The sequence below is a fragment of the Andrographis paniculata genome, unplaced genomic scaffold, assembly GCF_009805555.1.
Source record: "Andrographis paniculata isolate CXL003 unplaced genomic scaffold, ASM980555v1 Contig5END, whole genome shotgun sequence".
NCBI lineage: Eukaryota > Viridiplantae > Streptophyta > Magnoliopsida > Lamiales > Acanthaceae > Andrographis > Andrographis paniculata.
This window is the reverse complement of record NW_026137595.1, coordinates 4,352,775-4,360,878: the sequence shown is the minus strand read 5'-3', so window position 1 is coordinate 4,360,878 and position 8,104 is coordinate 4,352,775.

Genomic DNA, 8,104 nt, shown 5'->3' with positions numbered 1-8,104 from the left:
AAATGGTCGGGAGCATAACCCGCATACTTTTTATACATAGAAAATCGAGAGTTACTGCGGGTATCTGTTAAAATTGTGGTTATTATTGGATCGGAAGATTGGAGTTTATTGCGTCCTGAGCAGAGTCGGTTGAGGGCTAATCCCAAATGTTTTTCGGATATTGGCATAGTGGGCGGAGATCCTAAGTTGAACGCGTTGGGGAAGTAAAGACGGAACCAAAGTTCTAAAAACCAAAAAGGACCCGATGCGGCAGTGTCTAATTTTCTATTATCATTATCTGTTAAACGAAGGCTAACCCTGGTGAGTCCTTCAAACAGATTGGCTAAAAACAGGGTGCCAAGGGAAAAGAACCGACCTGATGCGATATGAATGGCCAGGTCGAGATGAGAAGGAAGAACACATTTGGAGGGGGAAACAATGACGTACCTACAAAGCCAAAAAAGAATAAAGGCAGTATGCTCCCGGTCGGTCACGGGGGTCCCTGGAGCCCCTTGCTGGTCGGTTGCGAACTTTGTCCAACCCCATTCCTTCACACCTTGTAAAGACCACCCTGGATGGTCTTCTGATGGCTCCTGCCCATCTAGGGCTCCCATCACAGGGTCTTCACCCACGACTGGGAGATGCGCGATCATTGCCACATCCATAAGAGTTGGACCAAAGGGGCCCGATGGTAAGAGAAAAGTCCCATTTTCCGCATTCCAGAAGGCAGACATGGCTAGGAGCACCTTCTCGTGCAGATTGATCGGCATGGTGGACAATAGTATTGCTTGGTCGATTTTTTGAGATCGCCATTGGGTCTGGAAGTGTTCCGCTACCCGTCGATACCAAGAGCGGTAAGGATCTTTTGGGTCTGTGAGATGGGTTTTGATGCTGTCTCGAATGCGAACTGCTTGGTAGTTAGGGTTGTTGATAGCCAAGGAATTTCGAGATTCCAAAACTTCCCTCATCCGATTTGAGTCTTCAGGAGTAGTGCAATATGGGCGGATCGTCGGAGTTAGTACTTTCGAGGCTGAAAATGGGCCCTCTGGGAGGGTTCCGTCGAAAGGAAGGGCAGGAATGTATTGATTCGCCATGGTTAGAGTGTTTTGGGATTGTGATTCACAAAAGCTCGTATTGCGGAGAAGGAAGTTAATCAGGAGTGTTGCAGTAACTGGTGCAGTTGCTAAGGGAATTTTTCAAGAGGGTGGTGATTTATGAACTTCCAAACATTGATTGTTAAATGGCGTTTGAAAGTCCCTTGGCGGCGGGCAAGTTGTTACGTACGAAATTTAGAATTAGGTTAAAAGCCCAAGGTAAAAAGAAGAATGGGCCTGGCAATAGAGTTGATTGAACTGGCTGAAGGACACCGTGTGGAAATCAAGGAAAATACAGGACGGAAAGACTTCAGGTCGGAAGGTCTTCAGGTCGGTAGGTCCTCAAGACGGAAGGTCCTCAGGACGGAAAGACTTTAGGTCGGAAGGTCTTCAGGTCGGTAGGTCCTCAAGACGGAAAGTCCTCAGGACGGAAAGACCTCAGGTCGGAAGGTCTTCAGGTCGGGAGGTCCTCAAGACGGAAAGTCCTCAGGACGGAAAGACCTCAGGTCGGAAGGTCTTCAGGTCGGTAGGTCCTCAAGACGGAAAGTCCTCAGGACGGAAAGACCTCAGGTCGGAAGGTCTTCAGGTCGGGAGGTCCTCAAGACGGAAAGTCCTCAGGACGGAAAGACCTCAGGTCGGAAGGTCTTCAGGTCGGGAGGTCCTCAAGACGGAAAGTCATCAGGATGGGAAGTCCGCAGGTCGGGTAAACCGTAGATCGGATAGAAGGCGAAGTCGGGCAGACGCGGAGGTCTGTCAAGAGGAAGGTCGGGCAAGGAAGAGGTACGGATAGACGCAGAGGTCTTCGGTCAAAGACGGAGGGCGGCTGATGCGGAGGTCGGCCCAAGTGAGGTCGGGCGAAGAAGCAGGTCGGGCGAAGGACGAAGTCGGGCCAAAAGGGCGGAAGGTCTGTGGTCGGCTCAAAGAGTGAAATATAGGGATAATTTTGGTCTGCTGAGGACACGTGTCAGCAGGAGAAGGGTTGGAAGACGGTTGGGAAGGAGACGTTGTAACCGTTCGGGCGACGGTTTTCAGTACAGTTTCTTCAAAGAATATTTAAGGATTTGGATCATCATTTGGTAAGGTATCTTCAATCAACTTCAACAAAGCAAAGTCAGATTTGGGGATCACCACTTTAAATTTCAGTCTTTTATTTTCCAGTTTATTTTCTGTACCGTACAGTGTTTAGAGATTCCTAATCTCAGGCACTAATTAATCAAGTTTAAGGATATTTTCTATATCTTTGAATTTTACTTTATTTTTGTTGAAAAATTTACATCAACAAGCATTATTAATGAATTTATAATTTCCTTAAACTAAATTAGAATCAGAGTTGCGTTCAATGTATATGGGTCTGATTCCACAAAATAAAGATTGCGTATAAGCAGCTGAATGCACATTTCTATAAGCAACTGAATGCACCATATGTGAATTTAAAAATAAATTAGTAATTTTATCACAAGTTATCGAGCTACATCAGCAATTGTCTTTGAACAAATTACTGACTCACCAGTGATAAACTTAATAATCAAATATTGACAATAAAGTAGTGTATCAAACAATATTCCGTCTTTAGACAAATCTATTATTCAAATACAGATAACCAAATTATCATCACTACATTCAATGCCACCAAACATGTATGTAACTAATTAATCGCTGATTTGTCTTTGAGTCAATCGACAACTTTATAAGTCACACACACAACCTTCTCATATATAAATAAACCGATCTACACGGCAGAGACTGATTTGGCAACATAACTTTTTCAACAAATTCATAAAATATATTATATTATTTATTGCTAATTAAATCCACCTTAAAGAAATTGATATATATGTCCAATATATATGTAAACTATAACAACAACAATTAATTTATGGACTTATTAAAATAATCAAGTAGTCAAAAAAAAATATTAAATGCAACGGAATTATATAGACAAATAATATGTCACCCAAAGAAACTATAAATTTGATATAATAAATATTTATAGTTGAATTTGCACAAATAAACGAATCATAATAAATATTCGATTATTCACAAAATCAACCATAAGAAATAAATTTTCCATTAGGATTCCAAGATATTAAAAATGGACTGACTTCTTCACTGATAAGAAGTTTTAGATTTTTAAACTCTGATAGATCTATACTATTGCGTACACTTTTAACGATTTGTCTGTATTTCATTATAACTGCAATATGAATAACTCTAATAGCAATATATGTATGTATTTGTTGGATATATAGAATAAAACTTAAAGTGGAATTCTTCAATCTCTTCAAATTATTTTAAGAAATTATTTGTTTGAGTTTTAAAATGAAATTAACAAAGTTCACCCTGTTTATTATAAGATATTATATAAAAATATTAATTAATTAAAATAAACATTAAATTAAAACCCTAATTCAAATATAAATAAGTATAAACAATTATTTATAAAAATTTTAGTAAACATCAATAATACTCCACAGAATATGTTGGTACTTATGTATGTAATTGTTATTATTAAATATATATTTTTTTTAATAAAGATCCAAAAAATATGTAATTAAATTATAATTAAAAAAATTAAAATGACATTAACAAGTTAATGAAATTTGATTTTGATATAAATAATTATTTGATAGTTACAATGATTATATTTTAATAAAAAATATATAATATATATTATTTTGTGTTAGTAAAGTTTTTATATATATAATTAGAGTCGTCAAAATGAGTTGAGTTTGTTGGATTGGTCCGCCCTGTCTCACCTTAAGGAATGTTGGGTTGTAATTTTTTAAGTTCGTTAAAATATGGGCTTCATAGGGCCAATCCACGCGGATTGTGGATTGGGAGTGGGTTAACTCGCAGTGAGGCATGTTAGCCCAAGGGCCAAATAAATATAATAATTAGTACTCAATCGTTTGATGGTGTGTTTGTTTGGGGGTTTGGATTTTGAGTTGGGATTTGAATAGTAAAAATTTTGAATTTGAATAGTTGTATGATGTGATATAAATGGTTGTTGATGTGATGTTTTGAATATAAAATTGAGTTTTAGTATAATATAAAAAATAAAAAATAGGTGTTTGATTTGATGTTTTTGAGGGGAAAAAAGGAATGAATAGTGTATATTAAATCCAATCCCTCAAACAAACATGTATTTTCTTTTACCAATTTTTGTTTTCACATTAAAAAATTATAATAAAAATAATTAAATATTAATATCATAATATAATTTAATTTTATGTAAATTATAAATATACTATTATAAATACAATTAATTTATAAATAGAATACAAAGAGTAAAAAATATCAAAATTATCTTGTACATTTTATTTAATAAATAATATATTATTATTTTCAATCTACTAAAAATGAGATATTTTTAGTTAAGACGAATAAAATATAATTTATATTATCATTAGTTTAAATAAATTAATCAATATTGTCTACACGTTTTTCTTCTTTAATGCTCTGGTCAATGTCACTCTTGTTTGATTCAATTTTTCATCATTTATTTTTGTTCGTTTTTCATTTTATTATTTATAATTTCATTTATTTTAGAATCTATTAATATATTCAATAAATTAATTATATGATTTATTTTTAAAATATTTCTTATTATTAGTTTTTTAAAATAAACCAACAAATGATATTTAGAATTGAGAATTTTTATATTTTTTTATTTATTTTAAAATATTTATTATTTAAACACTACTATAAAATTATTTTTAAATATTAATTACGAAAATATATATAATGTTAATATTTTTAAAAAGCCCGTGGGCTAGCTCGCTTAACTCGCCATCCGCCGGTGGGTTGGGTTAGGCCGATGAAAGTTTAGTCTGCCTCACCGCAGGTTGGCTCGCAAATAATCCATTTATTTGCGGGCTATGGTGGACTGTGGGTCAATCCACCTGTTAACCCGTTTTAACAGGTTTAGATATAATATAAATTCATACATAAATAATATCATTACTAAATTTAAAATTAATACGCATTTATATATTTAATACTCATCAAATCAATATATATCAAAACTCTTCGAACCAAACATATGGTGTCTGAACATATGCCATATGGCGTCCAGACTAATGTAGAAGCCGTCTGGGTTAATGCATAAATCACCCGGGTTCATGCAGAAATCACATAGGCTAATGCAGAAATTGTCTGAACTGATACAAAAATCACTCGGATTACTACAGAAGTTGCCTGGAGTATTGCATGAGTTGCCCGGATTGATGCGAAAGTCGTCTCTATCGATGTGAAAGTTACCCGAGCTGATGTAGAAGCTACTAGGATAGAAGGCACGGTGTCGGAATAGGTGTGTTGGCGATGTCAGATGATTGTAGAAGGATGAGCCTGTATTGCATAAGGTTGGGCATGTATGTCAAGAGGTCCGTAATAAGAAATTTTTACGAAGGCCAGGCCTGTTTTAAGAAAGTAGGGTGCTGAAAAATACATTTTAAATAATTTGGGCGATGTCAAATTTATTTTCTAGAGGCAAGACACTGCTAGATGTATTTTAGATAGTCCGAGCGCTGTCAGATTTTTTTTCATAACGTTTTACAAAAGGGCAGATATATTTACAAAAGTCTGGGCGTGTTTTACAAAAGAAAAAACACCCAAACCGACTAAAATATTATATTTATAATATTTTATTTTATTAGAGGGTTGAATATATTTACAAATATGTTGGCGTGTTTTACAGAAAGACCATATATATTTACAAACGTTAGAGGTACTTTACATAAAAGGGGCACCTATAATATTAAAATAATATATTTATTTTATTTTATCAAATATATTTTAGGAAGTGGTTTCTAAATTTAAAAAGTTAGAAAATAATTTAATTGTATTTATTTACATCTCTTCGCATGGTTAATAGAGTGAAGGGTTGGATATCGTTTAAATTTTATAAATAGACATTGTAATCATGGTCAAAACTCAGATTCAACATCTCGCAATTTATTTATTTTCTCAGACTCTCTTCTTTTTCCTCAATTTCTTTCCCATCAAATGTTTGGGTACTGCGCTTTATTTGATTGGGTACTGACGTCTTGGTACGAATTAAGGATTAAATCATTTTAATTCCTTCAAAAAAAAGTCCTTGGTTATTATCAGATTGAAAATTTTCAACCCACGGTAAATGCCCAGAAGAGGCCTATGTTATCACATGAAATTAATTAGCAGAACTCAACATAAAGTTATGACCTGTGCAAGATTAACAGGAGTGATGAGCAGCTAGAACCACTTGAGCGCAATACGCCTAGATGCTAGATGGGGTGCCCAAATAGATGCAAATGATGCCTAGACAGATGCAGATGATGTTTGAACAGATGCATATGATGCCCACACTAATGCAGAAGCCGTCTCGGTTGATGCAGAAATCACCCGGGTTCATGCAGAAGTCGTCCGGGCTAATGCAGAAATCTCTGAACTGATACAGAAATCACTCGGGTTACTGCAAAAGTTGCATGGAGTATTGCAGGAGTTGCCCAGATTGATGCGAAAGTCGTCTCCATCGATGTGAAACGTACCCGAGCTTATGTAGAAGCTACCAGGATAGAAGGCACAACGCTGGAATAGGTGTGCAAGCGGTGTCATATGATTGCAGAAGGATGGACTTGTTTTGCAGAAGGTTGGACATGTATTTCAGGAGGTCTGGGAGTAATTCGAAGGCCCCGGCGTGTTTTAAGAAAGTGGGGTGCTGATTGATATATTTTAGAATAATTTGGGTGCCGTCAAATTTATTTTTCAGAGGTAGGGCGCTCCCAAATCCATGTTAGATAGTCCGAGCGCTCTTAGATTTATTTTTCAGAAGACAGGGTGCAGATTTATTTTAACGATGTCCGGGCATATCTTCAAATATAATTTACAAAGGCTTAGTCGTGTTTTACAAAATGGCAAATATATTTACAAATGTTTGGACGTGTTTTGCAAAAGGAGAGACGCTCCAACCGACAAATATTATATTTATTTTATTTTATTTTATTAGAAAGTTGGATATATTTTCAAATATATTTACAATATTTGGGTGTGTTTTACATAAGACTATATATTTACAAACGTCATGGGTACTTTACAGAAGAGGGGCGCCGCAATATTATATTTATTTTATTTTATCGGATATATTTTTTAAAGTGATTTTTTAATTTAGAATATTATAAAATAATTTAATTGTATTTATTTATGTATCGAAGAGATACATCTCTTTGCAACATCTTTTAGATTATAAATAGACATGATTAATTGTAATCATGGTAAAACCCAAAAATCATGGGTTATTAGAAAATTTTCAACCAACGACGACAATTTTTGATTTAAAATCACTACCAAAAAAACTGTTTTCTATTACGGTCGGAAAATCGTAACAAAAAGCCATATTTCGTGCAATTTGCGTATTTGCTACGCCTTTGTTACGACTTTTTTCCGTAATGTGTACTCGCGTAACGAATGTTTTTTGCCACGCCACTTTTCGTAACTATTACGATCGGTCAACGCTCCCTGAAGTATGGTATTTGTTACGATGTTTGTTACGAATTTTCTCTCGTAACGAAAGGTAGATCCTTCCGCGCGTGTGGCAGGACTTTTAGTTACGGTATTTGTTACGGAAGTTCCTCGCGTTACAAGTGTTTTCCATTGACCGGTTGTCAGAACTTGGTTTTTGTTACGACTATTTGTAACGGCATTGAACCCCGTAAAAAAAATATTACCTACTTATAGTCACGAAACCGTCTGTAACAACAAATATCCAAAGACCACTTTTTGTTACGATTTTCTGGCCTTTTGTTACGGAAAAATAGCGTATTGTGAAAAACAGGGGGTACGCTGCAATTGAAATTGTTCGTAACAAATGGACCTGCTGTGATGCGTATGATACGAAAATAAATTACGAATACAAAGATTGCTATAAACATCATCATCATTACGCCCCGCGCAAACATTAATTCATATTAAAATCTGAATTCCATATCTACCAACAAAGTAAAGCAACCCATAGAACAAGCCTACTAGTATCTACACATCAACAACCTGTTCCGCAA